Source organism: Ranitomeya variabilis, chromosome 8 (genome assembly GCF_051348905.1).
Source record: "Ranitomeya variabilis isolate aRanVar5 chromosome 8, aRanVar5.hap1, whole genome shotgun sequence".
In the NCBI taxonomy this organism is placed as follows: Eukaryota; Metazoa; Chordata; class Amphibia; order Anura; family Dendrobatidae; genus Ranitomeya; species Ranitomeya variabilis.
The window spans coordinates 48,972,288-48,985,417 of record NC_135239.1 but is presented as its reverse complement, the minus strand read 5'-3'; the positions used below and the strand labels follow the sequence as shown (position 1 = coordinate 48,985,417).

At 45.1% G+C, this 13,130-nt stretch overlaps 1 long non-coding RNA gene across 1 annotated transcript in view; it reads right to left on the bottom strand.

Annotated features, from left to right (window-relative positions):
• LOC143787864 (uncharacterized) overlaps nucleotides 1-8,866 on the bottom strand; it is a 33,744-nt gene extending 24,878 nt beyond the window's left edge. The window contains exon 1 of the long non-coding RNA XR_013218487.1: nucleotides 8,759-8,866. This is a non-coding gene — a long non-coding RNA (uncharacterized LOC143787864). The remainder of the gene's footprint in view (nucleotides 1-8,758) is intronic.
• Between the last annotated feature and the right edge of the window lie 4,264 nt (nucleotides 8,867-13,130).

The window sequence follows — 13,130 nt, the reverse complement described above, 5'->3', positions numbered from 1 at the left end:
GTCTAATTTGCTGCAGCTGATTGTACAGCATACGACATGTTTACACCTCCCTAAATGGCAAAACTCCCCACACGGGGCCGTGGTATCGCGACTTGGCGCAAGCACCCGTGAGACTGCTGTTTGTCTGAAGAGGTGGGTGTGCTCGCTTTTGGTTGACGGCATTGCTACTGGGTCCCTCATAGTACAATGTAGTGTCTCTGGCGGTGGTGGTGCGCACCCAACGTCAGACACACCGTTGTAACATGAGGGGCCCTGGGGCGGTCCCGCCGGCCTCAAGAGAGTTCCCCCCTACCCCAGCTCAAAATGTGCTCTACCACGTGCAAAATTATGTTGCACAGCTCCACCAATCTTTAGTCTATTCGCTGACATCATTCAATGTCTGGCACTGACAATACAAATTTGTAGACATCTATGATGCAACTTAAAGTAGTCTGTGTCTGTGTCCTATATTGGCACCATTAAATAGTTACTGCCAAATTACTATGTCAGAAACTCAGTAGATGAGCCCACCCCTGTACCTAAGTATGCCACCTTTTTTTTTGTTTTGGTTGTTTTGCGAGACATTAACATCTATTTATATTTTGGGAGTACTGGGACAGACACTCCTTGCACTACTCCTCCACTCACCACCAAGCTGCCTGTGTATCCATGTAACCGCTGTAAAGCTGCCATGAGCCTATTGTTTGTTATTTTAGGCCTTTGATAGCCTGTCTGCGGTCCCTACTTTAAATACTCCTCCACTCACCACCAAGCTGCCTGCCCGTGTATCCATGTAACCGCTGTAAAACTGCCATGAGCCTATTGTTTGTTATTTTAGGCCTTTGATAGCCTGTCTGCGGTCCCTACTTTAAATACTCCTCCACTGACCACCAAGCTGCCTGCCCGTGTATCCATGTAACCGCTGTAAAACTGCCATAAGCCTATTGTTTGTTATTTTAGGCCTTTGATAGCCTGTCTGCGGTCCCTACTTTAAATACTCCTCCACTGACCACCAAGCTGCCTGCCCGTGTATCCATGTAACCGCTGTAAAACTGCCATAAGCCTATTGTTTGTTATTTTAGGCCTTTGCTAGCCTGTCTGCGGTCCCTACTTTAAATACTCCTCCACTCATCACCAGCTGCCTGCCCGTGTATCCATGTAACCGCTGTAAAACTGCCATAAGCCTATTGTTTGTTATTTTAGGCCTTTGATAGCCTGTCTGCGGTCCCTACTTTAAATACTCCTCCACTGACCACCAAGCTGCCTGCCCGTGTATCCATGTAACCGCTGTAAAACTGCCATAAGCCTATTGTTTGTTATTTTAGGCCTTTGATAGCCTGTCTGCGGTCCCTACTTTAAATACTCCTCCACTGACCACCAAGCTGCCTGCCCGTGTATCCATGTAACCGCTGTAAAACTGCCATAAGCCTATTGTTTGTTATTTTAGGCCTTTGATAGCCTGTCTGCGGTCCCTACTTTAAATACTCCTCCACTGACCACCAAGCTGCCTGCCCGTGTATCCATGTAACCGCTGTAAAACTGCCATAAGCCTATTGTTTGTTATTTTAGGCCTTTGCTAGCCTGTCTGCGGTCCCTACTTTAAATACTCCTCCACTCATCACCAGCTGCCTGCCCGTGTATCCACGTAACCGCTGTAAAACTGCCATAAGCCTATTGTTTGTTATTTTAGGCCTTTGATAGCCTGTCTGCGGTCCCTACTTTAAATACTCCTCCACTGACCACCAAGCTGCCTGCCCGTGTATCCATGTAACTGCTGTAAAACTGCCATAAGCCTATTGTTTGTTATTTTAGGCCTTTGATAGCCTGTCTGCGGTCCCTACTTTAAATACTCCTCCACTGACCACCAAGCTGCCTGCCCGTGTATCCATGTAACCGCTGTAAAACTGCCATAAGCCTATTGTTTGTTATTTTAGGCCTTTGCTAGCCTGTCTGCGGTCCCTATTTTAAATACTCCTCCACTCATCACCAGCTGCCTGCCCGTGTATCCATGTAACCGCTGTAAAACTGCCATAAGCCTATTGTTTGTTATTTTAGGCCTTTGATAGCCTGTCTGCGGTCCCTACTTTAAATACTCCTCCACTCACCACCAAGCTGCCTGCCCGTGTATCCATGTAACCGCTGTAAAACTGCCATGAGCCTATTGTTTGTTATTTTAGGCCTTTGATAGCCTGTCTGCGGTCCCTACTTTAAATACTCCTCCACTGACCACCAAGCTGCCTGCCCGTGTATCCATGTAACCGCTGTAAAACTGCCATAAGCCTATTGTTTGTTATTTTAGGCCTTTGATAGCCTGTCTGCGGTCCCTACTTTAAATACTCCTCCACTCATCACCAGCTGCCTGCCCGTGTATCCATGTAACCGCTGTAAAACTGCCATAAGCCTATTGTTTGTTATTTTAGGCCTTTGATAGCCTGTCTGCGGTCCCTACTTTAAATACTCCTCCACTCACCACCAAGCTGCCTGCCCGTGTATCCATGTAACCGCTGTAAAACTGCCATGAGCCTATTGTTTGTTATTTTAGGCCTTTGATAGCCTGTCTGCGGTCCCTACTTTAAATACTCCTCCACTGACCACCAAGCTGCCTGCCCGTGTATCCATGTAACCGCTGTAAAACTGCCATGAGCCTATTGTTTGTTATTTTAGGCCTTTGAAGCCTGTCTGCGGTCCCTCCTTCCACTAGGCCTCCACTGACCAGACCACTGCTGCCCGTGTACCCCTGGAACCAATAATAAAGTGCCTACCGCCAGCCCATTTTTTTATGTTAGGCCTTTGAAGCCTGTCTGCGGTCCCTCCTTCCACTAGTCCTCCACTGACCAGACCACTGCTGCCCGTGTACCCCTGGAACCAATTATAAAGTGCCTACAGCCAGCCCGTTTTTTTATGTTAGGCCTTTGAAGCCTGTCTGCGGTCCCTCCTTCCACTAGTCCTCCACTGACCAGACCACTGCTGCCCGTGTACCCCTGGAACCAATTATAAAGTGCCTACAGCCAGCCCGTTTTTTTATGTTAGGCCTTTGAAGCCTGTCTGCGGTCCCTCCTTCCACTAGTCCTCCACTGACCAGACCACTGCTGCCCGTGTACCCCTGGAACCAATTATAAAGTGCCTACAGCCAGCCCGTTTTTTTATGTTAGGCCTTTGAAGCCTGTCTGCGGTCCCTCCTTCCACTAGTCCTCCACTGACCAGACCACTGCTGCCCGTGTACCCCTGGAACCAATTATAAAGTGCCTACAGCCAGCCCGTTTTTTTATGTTAGGCCTTTGAAGCCTGTCTGCGGTCCCTCCTTCCACTAGTCCTCCACTGACCAGACCACTGCTGCCCGTGTACCCCTGGAACCAATTATAAAGTGCCTACAGCCAGCCCGTTTTTTTATGTTAGGCCTTTGAAGCCTGTCTGCGGTCCCTCCTTCCACTAGTCCTCCACTGGCCAGACCACTGCTGCCCGTGTACCCCTGGAACCAATTATAAAGTGCCTACAGCCAGCCCATTTTCTTATGTTAGGCCTTTGAAGCCTGTCTGCGGTCCCTACTTTAAATACTCCTCCACTGACCACCAAGCTGCCTGCCCGTGTATCCATGTAACCGCTGTAAAACTGCCATGAGCCTATTGTTTGTTATGTTAGGCCTTTGATAGCCTGTCTGCGGCCCCTACTTGCAATACTCCTCCACTGACCACAATGCTGCCTGGAGTGCCTGCCTGTGTATCCATGTAACCGATGTAAAACTGCCATGACTGCCTACTGTTTGTTATTTTAGGCCTTTGATAGCCTGTCTGTGGCCCCTACTTGCAATACTCCTCCACTGACCACAATGCTGCCTGGAGTGCCTGCCTGTGTATCCATGTAACCGATGTAAAACTGCCATGACTGCCTACTGTTTGTTATTTTAGGCCTTTGATAGCCTGTCTGCGGCCCCTACTTGCAATACTCCTCCACTGACCACAATGCTGCCTGGAGTGCCTGCCTGTGTATCCATGTAACCGATGTAAAACTGCCATGACTGCCTACTGTTTGTTATTTTAGGCCTTTGATAGCCTGTCTGCGGCCCCTACTTGCAATACTCCTCCACTGACCACAATGCTGCCTGGAGTGCCTGCCTGTGTATCCATGTAACCGATGTAAAACTGCCATGACTGCCTACTGTTTGTTATTTTAGGCCTTTGATAGCCTGTCTGCAGCCCCTACTTGCAATACTCCTCCACTGACCACACCAATGCTGCCCGTGTACCCCTGGAACCTATTTAAAAGTTCATAGAGCCTAGTTATATATTTTATTTACTATTAATAAGGCCATGATGGACTACGCTGTACCACGCTACAAGCTAACCAGTCGACACTTCTTTTGCGAGAAAAGCCATCCCAACCCTCCACCAGCATGTAGAAGACCGCATTGTCCATGCACTCTGGCAATCTGTGAGTACAAAGGTGCACCTGACAACAGACGCATGGACCTGTAGGCATGGCCACGGAAGATTACGTGTCCATTACGGCGCAATGGGTTGAGGTGGTGGATGCATGGTCCACAGGGGACAGCCTACTAAGTCTGTCTGCAGTCCCTAATTCAAATTGTCCTCCACTGTCTAAATCGGAGCTTCCACCTTCTGGCTTTCGGCCTATAGTATCAGAAATTAAACTGCATTTGGCCTTCAACTTTGGTTAGGGCCTACTAACGGCTTCTGCCCCTCCCTGGTGTTGCCCTCAACTAAATAAAGCTGAGCTTCAACCTTCTGCTCCAAATTACCATTTTAAAAAATGCAATAGGCTTTTCCGGCCTACTAAAGGTGTCTGTCTGTGTGCCCCTGCCTGGTGTTGTCCTCAACTAAATAAAGCTGAGCTTCAACCTTCCGGCTCTCATTAAGTGGTTTTAAAAAAAAAAAATGGTGGTTAGGGCCTACTAACGGCTTCTGCCCCTGCCTGGTGTTGCCCTCAACTAAATAAAGCTGAGCTTCAACCTTCTGCTCCAAATTACCATTTTAAAAAATGCAATAGGCTTTTCCGGCCTACTAAAGGTGTCTGTCTGTGTGCCCCTGCCTGGTGTTGTCCTCAACTAAATAAAGCTGAGCTTCAACCTTCTGGCTCTCATTAAGTGGTTTTAAAAAAAAAAAATGGTGGTTAGGGCCTACTAACGGCTTCTGCCCCTCCCTGGTGTTGCCCTCAACTAAATAAAGCTGAGCTTCAACCTTCTGCTCCAAATTACCATTTTAAAAAATGCAATAGGCTTTTCCGGCCTACTAAAGGTGTCTGTCTGTGTGCCCCTGCCTGGTGTTGCCCTCAACTAAATAAAGCTGAGCTTCAACCTTCTGCTCCAAATTACCATTTTAAAAAATGCAATAGGCTTTTCCGGCCTACTAAAGGTGTCTGCCCCTCCCTGGTGTTGTCCTCAACTGAACAAAGCTGAGCTTCCACATTCTGGCTTTCGCCCTATACTATCAGATATTAAACTGCATTTGGCCTACTAGTGTGGTTAGGCCCTTGAAACAGTGTCTGCTGCTCTTGGGTTTGCTACTCCACTGAACAAAGCAATGCCGCCTGTTTAGTCCTGTTACCAATTTTGAACTGCATGTAGCCTACTTTATTCTTTGGCCCTATATCTGTTTCCTCCTCATCCTGCCCATTGCCCAGCCACTGCTAAATGAGTCTGCTGGTACATTGACCTAGACCACTACATTCCCCTTGTACTCTACACAGCCAGAATCTGACCCTGCTGAAAGTAAGGTTCCCCTTCCCGCATGTTATACCACCTTACACAGGGACAAAGAGGAAGGTGCAGATGAAAGTGCAGGTTCCTTCATCAGGTGGGGGGGCATACTCGTTGGCGACGTCACTGGCACAGGGCCCCTCAGAGTACGCAAAAGTGTCGCTGCTGGTGGGAGGCGCCCCCGCCATGCAAACACACCGCCGTACTTTGAGGGGCCCTGTGCCAGTGGCAATGCGAACGAGTGGGCCCCCCCCTGCTTGCTCAGGATCACAGCACTTGCAACGTTTAAATACTTACCTTTCCCTGCAACACCGCCGTGACGTAGTCCGCATTTCCTGGGCCCACGAAAAACTTGAGCCAGCCCTACTCCCCCCACAACTTTCCCCCAATTCCCTATGCCCAACTATTATTATACAGTTAATTAAGATTGGCAAGCTTCAGAAACAAGAATGGATGTTTTTGGCATTATAATGGGCACTGTAGGTGTTTTCCTGGCCTCCACTCACTGCCGACTATGCTTCCCCATTGACTTGCATTGGGTTTCGTGTTTCGGTCGATCCCCGACTTTTAGCGATAATCGGCCGACTGCACTCGACTCGACTCTGGACAAAATCGGGTTTCCCAAAACCCTACTCGATCTTAAAAAAATGAAAGTCGCTCAACCCTATCCGCGACCAATGAATAACCAAGACATACAGACAGACAGACAGACGGAAGTGACCCTTAAACAATTATATAGTAGGATGAGCAGCAGCACACATGTTAGACAGAGACTCCTGTAGCGCTCCCTACTTTGGCTGCACAGATTTATGAACTAGGGGCTCAACGGGTAAAACCAGTGACTGCCCTTTGCCAACCAGAAGCTGGACCGTGATTCGCTGGATCCACCTAAGGACGCCACGCCAGCCCTTGCCAGTACTACAACTCCCATCAGACTGTATTCGAATGAGGACCAGAGAAGACCACAATAAGTTCCATTTACATATCAGACTGTTGCATTAACCCTTTGTTTACTTCCCTCGTTACTATCCATTGGTTAATTTATTAGCTCCCTGCCAGGAGACCATTGCTACCCTTTTCTTTGTTAGACAATTAAACAACCTTGTTATACAGCCCGGTTCTGCAATCCCTGTGTTACTGCATTCTTGTACCTGATTACAAGCTGGCGCATCCCTAATCGCACAATAGTATGTGCACCACCCATCCAACATGATTGTCATGTCTATGAGTGTTAAGGAGAGTCCTATAGGCTGAAAAGTACCAAGTGCCAGTCAGCAGATCTACCGGAAATCAGTTTTGTTCCTGTTTAAATCCCCAGTTTTCCTTCTGCCACTGACAGTTAATGTATTACTACACTTGTGAATTTTGATTAGAATAAATGTCATTTGTTTCTGATCCAGCTGCATTCTTGTAGGTCTCTCTGATGCCCTTATCGATTGACCCTTCGACTGTTTGACATCTATTTATGCCTGTTATACCCTGATCTCCTGGATTTTGACCCAACTTGTTGAGACTACGTTTATGGCTGCATTTTTTTCATTGTTCCCATCTTTCTAGTTCTCATAACACACATTTACATTCAACTTCCTCCACCAACCAGCAGCTACTCTGTTGACATCACCTAAAGACCCCTTCAGTGAAGGACAGATTCTTAAGGTACCTTCACACAGAGCGACTTTGCAGCAAGAACGACAGCGATCCGTGACGTTGCAGCGTCCTGGATAGCAATCTCGTTGTGTTTGACACGCAGCAGCGATCTGGATCCTGCTGTGATATCGCTGGTCGGAGCTAGAAGTCCAGAACTTTATTTGGTCGTCAGATCGGTGTGTATCGTTGTGTTTGACAGCAAAAGCAACAATGCCAGCAATGTTTTACAATGGTAACCAGGGTAAATATCGGGTTACTAAGTGCAGGGCCGCGCTTAGTAACCCGATATTTACCCTGGTTACCATTGTAAAAGTAAAAAAAAAACCACTACATTCTCACCTTCTGATGTCTGTCACGTCCCCCGGCGTCCACAGGTTACGCGCTGCTGCTCAGAGATTCCTGCACTCACTGAATGTGTCAGTGGCGGCAGTAAAGCAGAGCACAGCGGTGACGTCACTGCTGTGCTCTGCTACTGCCGGCGCTCAGCTGACACATTCAGTGAGTGCAGGAAGCTCTGAGCAGCAGCGCATAACCTGTGGACGCTGGGGGACGTGACAGACATCAGAAGGTGAGTATGTAGTGTTTTTTTTTTTACTTTTACAATGGTAACCAGGGTAAATATCGGGTTACTAAGCGCGGCCCTGCACTTAGTAACCCGATGTTTACCCTGGTTACCCGGGTGCTGCTGGGGGACTTCGGCATCGTTGAAGACAGTTTCAACAATGCCAAAGTCGTTCCCCTGATCGTTGGTCGCTGGAGAGAGCTGTGTGACAGCTCCCCAGCGACCTAAACAGCGACGCTGCAGTGATCGGCTTGTTGTCTATATCGCTGCAGCATCGCTGAGTGTGACGGTACCTTTATATAGGCATGAAAGGGTTGCAATCTGGGTTCTAGATCCTGGATCTTGATTAACTGAGTGACTTGCATTAAGTCTATCCATGCAAGCCCATTACTAAGTTGAAGGATTCCTGACAAGTCTTCTTAATTTACTACAGATGTAGCCAAATTTAACATGACAAATACAGCAACATCTTTATAACTTTCTGTGACAAGTTATCTCCCTTATTGTAAGATAATTTCAAATTGCACAAGCCATTGACTGATGTCAGGCTCTGTGACAAATTACCCTTTTTTGTGCTATGTTATTCCAGTGCTATGTTTTCTGTATAAAGTTAAACTTGGCTATATCTGTATGTGGAAAGCTTTGTCATCTTTCATTACATGCATCCAAGTTTGGTTCAATCAAAGAACAGTGACTAATACAGATGAGCAAATCTGCTGAGACTCGAATTTGGAAGATCATTTGACTTTGACAAATTTGATTTGCCTCATGGTTATTTAATTCAAGTTTCATGTTACTTATTATTCTCTGAAGTCTTAGCAAACATACACTAAAAAAACCCTCAATTCAATTCACACCTGTTCTTCCGCCACCACAGCCTGACGTCCAGTCTTCTGCAACGCCAACCTTCTTTTTTATCATCTTTCCCTAGCACATGACATCAGCTTCAGCTTTCTGTACTCTGCATGGTGTAAGCCTGTGATGTCAAAGAGTGTGACATCACAAAATGTACCATGATGTTTGCTCCAGAAATGCTGTCACAGAATGAAGAAAGACTGAAGAGAATCCAAACGAACAAAGGAAACAATAGACCTCCGCACTGCTGTTTTTTAGGCTAGACTCTGTTATTTTTATCACCCTTTATCAGTGAGCCGATATTATATCCTTTTTATACAACGGGGTGCGACTTGTGAAGCAATACATAACAGTCCATGAAAAGATAAAAAAGTGCACTTACCCGTGTATGTAAAAAGTCACAACTTTATTCGGACAACATTACAATAACAGCCAGGGAGAGTGTAGAAAAAATGCGGACAACGATCGTTTCGTGCCTCAGCACTTCAACGGGTCCAAACACTGAAAGGAAGTAGGGTGGGTCCATATCAGTGCTAGCTGAAAGGCACTGCCCCTCCTGCTACTCCTCCTGTCAGCAAGGTGCACCAATCACCTATATCTTAAATGTGAAAACATTAATAACAAAGACATATTTAAAAACCAATTTAAAAACAACGCAACCAATTATTTAAATCTGAAACAGAACATTGCAATGAATTTTACAATCACTTTTCAGAGGAAAACGGCCATGTCGATCCTTTCATTTAGACCTAGGGGACCTACAGCGCCTGCGCGCATAATCCATCTCCCTTCTCTCTGGAGTAGCAAGCGCTGCAAGTCTCCACCTTGTTTTGGTAAGGAAACCTGTTCCAACCCCGCAAAACGTAAAGATTGTATATTACCATCGTGTTGATTTCTTACATGGTTAATAAACCTTGGAACCCCTTTGCCTGTTTTCACCGAATTAAAATGTTCTCTTATTCTTTTGAACAACGGCCGGATTGTCTTGCCTATATAATAAAAGCCGCATGGGCAGAAAATGGCATATACAATATGAGTGGACCTGCATGAGATGAAATCTCGAACCGTATGTTGGATGGGACCAATTTTAACATAGGTGCCTGTCAGATGGTATTTACAAAAATTACAGTGGCCACATTTAAAATTTCCCTTAGGTGTATTTGATGTGAGCCAATTATCCCGATCTGAGGAGAACCTATTACGCACTATCAGATCCCTAATATTTCTGCTACGCCAGCACGCAAATAAAGGCCCCCTATCTGTCATTTCTTTCAAGTCAGTGTCCTGACCTAGGATGTGCCAGTTTTTACGAATTACTGACCTAATTTGTGATTTTTTGGGTACAATAAATAATTTTGTCTGGCAAGAAGGTTTTTGCTTGACTTCAATTGACATTGAAAGTCTTTATACCAGAATTCCCCAGAAAATGGGAGTAGAAACAATTGATATGATTTTAAGGAATACCCCGACAGATGCGGGAACCATTTCCTTCATCTGTGGGGGTCTTTCCTTTATTCTCGAACATAATGCCTTTCAGTTCGACGATATCTGGTATAAACAAATTGAGGGAGTAGCGATGGGCACTCCAGTCGCTTGTACCCTAGCAAACCTCTTCTTGGCCAGACTAGAAGAGGAATATATATACTCTATAAAAAATCCCTTTTTGAGACACATAAAGTTTTTTGTGAGATTTGTGGACGACGTATTCATGGTGTGGGACGGTGATAGCGACACCTTCACACAATTTGTGGAATACCTCGAGACATCCAACACCTTGAATATGAAGTTCACGTCTCAATTTGGAGGAAATGAATTAGTATTCCCAGATGTCAAACTCACGGTTATTGATGGTATAATTCACACAGAGACATACCGAAAACCTTCTGCAACAAATGCTTTGCTTCATTATAATAGTGCTCATCCCCTCTATACTAAAAAATCCCTGCCTTATAGCCAGTTTTTACGGGTAAAAAGGATTAATAATAGTCCAGCGGGATTTAAACGTCAATCAGAAGAACTATATAAGAGGTTTTCAAAAAAAGAGGGTATCCACAATCGATCTTAGATGGGGCTTTTAATAGAGCTGCAAGTACAGATGTAAATGACAACTCCTGTGTCAGGTCCACAAAAAAAGAAAAAAGATTTGTTTTTTGTTTTGAATTTGGACCTATGGATTCACAAATTAGGTCAGTAATTCGTAAAAACTGGCACATCCTAGGTCAGGACACTGACTTGAAAGAAATGACAGATAGGGGGCCTTTATTTGCGTGCCGGCGTAGCAGAAATATTAGGGATCTGATAGTGCGTAATAGGTTCTCCTCAGATCGGGATAATTGGCTCACATCAAATACACCTAAGGGAAATTTTAAATGTGGCCACTGTAATTTTTGTAAATACCATCTGACAGGCACCTACGTTAAAATTGGTCCCATCCAACATACGGTTCGAGATTTCATCTCATGCAGGTCCACTCATATTGTATATGCCATTTTCTGCCCATGCGGCTTTTATTATATAGGCAAGACAATCCGGCCGTTGTTCAAAAGAATAAGAGAACATTTTAATTCGGTGAAAACAGGCAAAGGGGTTCCAAGGTTTATTAACCATGTAAGAAATCAACACGATTGTAATATACAATCTTTACGTTTTGCGGGGTTGGAACAGGTTTCCTTACCAAAACAAGGTGGAGACTTGCAGCGCTTGCTACTCCAGAGAGAAGGGAGATGGATTATGCGCGCAGGCGCTGTAGGTCCCCTAGGTCTAAATGAAAGGATCGACATGGCCGTTTTCCTCTGAAAAGTGATTGTAAAATTCATTGCAATGTTCTGTTTCAGATTTAAATCATTGGTTGCGTTGTTTTTAAATTGGTTTTAAATATGTCTTTGTTATTAATGTTTTCACATTTAAGATATAGGTGATTGGTGCACCTTGCTGACAGGAGGAGTAGCAGGAGGGGCAGTGCCTTTCAGCTAGCACTGATATGGACCCACCCTACTTCCTTTCAGTGTTTGGACCCGTTGAAGTGCTGAGGCACGAAACGATCGTTGTCCGCATTTTTTCTACACTCTCCCTGGCTGTTATTGTAATGTTGTCCGAATAAAGTTGTGACTTTTTACATACACGGGTAAGTGCACTTTTTTATCTTTTCATAGACTGAAGAGAATACCACATTATGGTGGAAGGTGGAGGCCAGACGGCAAAGAGAACCAGATGGTAGGCTGTAGCAGTACAGGTAATATCAAGATGACTCCTTTTTTTTTATTTTCATCCTGGCACTCTACAATTTAGCAAAATGGTGGCCAGCTGGGTTAAAAAAATTAAAAAATATTAATACTCGGCCCTCAACTGACTTTTCAGTCCGGTCACCGATGTAATCTTCACGGTTGGTTCATCATGACATATGTTGTAGGACATCATAACTCCGCTCACTGAAGAAACCCTTTAAAATGTAACTTTTATTGGGTAAATATATAAAATACAACCCACCAAATGAAAGTGCAAAAGTGCATTAAAATAACAATATAAGATTCAGAGGCCCGGAGGAGAAGATCTATAAACATTAAGGGATCAGTCTATTGTTCTATCCTCCCTGTTTAATGCTGGAACACCAGCATATAGATGTGACTACATTAAAATACTGAAATCATAGACTTGTATAAGTCCTATTGATACAAGTCTATGATTTCAGTAGTTTGATTTAGTCACATCTTCACTGAGCCAAGTTGGTACTTTACCCTTTTCCATTTCATTTTGTAAGATTATTCTGGACATCATAATGTGGCGCCCCTAGGGGTATTTGCCACAAAAATAGTTATTAACACCAAATACAAATACTAAAATAGCAAGACTGCACTACCATCTCCGGCCAGAAGGGGGAGCTCCAGAGACTCCCCTTGATCTATTCTGGTCTGAGAAAAGGACTGGCAGTTGGGTTGAGGAGCTGAAAGTGAGAGGTCGTATAACTGAACTCCTAACAACCCTATAACGGATTATAGGCCCGTAATACCCATAGTAGGAAAAGAGGAATAGAGAAAAAGGACATTGTGAGAACCGGGTAGCAATAACCTCTACCCAGAACAGGCGCAGAGATGGATACCGGATCCGTGGCTATATTCATTATATATAATACAGCAACCGGAAGGAAGTGAGGTGATATCAGCTTCACCAGGGTAAGACGCAGCAACAGACACAGAGTTCAGCAGTACTCCCAGAGGGGGTAAGCCGACAAAAAGGACTCGGGTTGTCCGTCGAACCAGAGTACAGAAGAGACAGATTGGGTCGGCAGCCAGTTCACAAACAGCAGCAGGGCCATACAGAAACTGCGCATAATAAGAGGTGGAAATCCTGACAGGGTCAAAGTAATTCAGGGTTCTT